Consider the following 720-nt stretch of genomic DNA (forward strand, 5'->3'; position numbering starts at 1 on the left):
TTCATACGTGTTCGTCTCATCCATTCGAGCATTTTCCCCGTTGTCCGTTTCACAATCCGACACTCCCACACACACCCGACGCACCCCTCTTGTCTCTTTTCGTGAGTGGGAGTTAAACATTCTCGGAATGGGTCGAGATTTGTCAAGTGGCCTTGGTACACCACCGGTAGACCGCCTGTCAAATTTCGTTCCTTTTGGAGGCCGTTTGATGCCCCAACGGTTAACCGTGTAACCACAAAAGCCTCTTGTGTGTTGCAGCCCAACACCCCTCCAAAACAGCCCAATAACCCATCTAAACCATCTCCATGTTCTCCGTTGTTGGATCATGATCGTGTGGGTGAAAATCGCACCTCATTTGGACACTCCAAACTCCCTCTACCTACAAATATGTGCATCTCCCCCGACATCCGGGTCCAAACCCTAGCCCCGCTCCTCTCTCTGCGCCAGACACGTCCGGACGGTGTCGGACGCGTCTGCCGCCACGCCCCGTCCAACCGGAGCTGGCCACGTGGCATCTTGACCGCCCACCGCCGCCGGCCCATTCGGCCCAGGTCGGGCCCCCGAGCCCGCGCGCCGCCGTCCCGCTCCTCCCGCGCGTCCGCCGCTCCGCGCCTCCCGCGACCTCCGCCGCCGACCGCCCGTCGCCACCGCGCATCGACGGCGCCGCCGCACTCCAACCACCGACGCCTCTCCGCAGCACCTCCCCGCCACTCAACGTCG

This window comes from Triticum dicoccoides, chromosome 4A (assembly GCF_002162155.2).
Source record: "Triticum dicoccoides isolate Atlit2015 ecotype Zavitan chromosome 4A, WEW_v2.0, whole genome shotgun sequence".
Lineage (NCBI taxonomy): Eukaryota > Viridiplantae > Streptophyta > Magnoliopsida > Poales > Poaceae > Triticum > Triticum dicoccoides.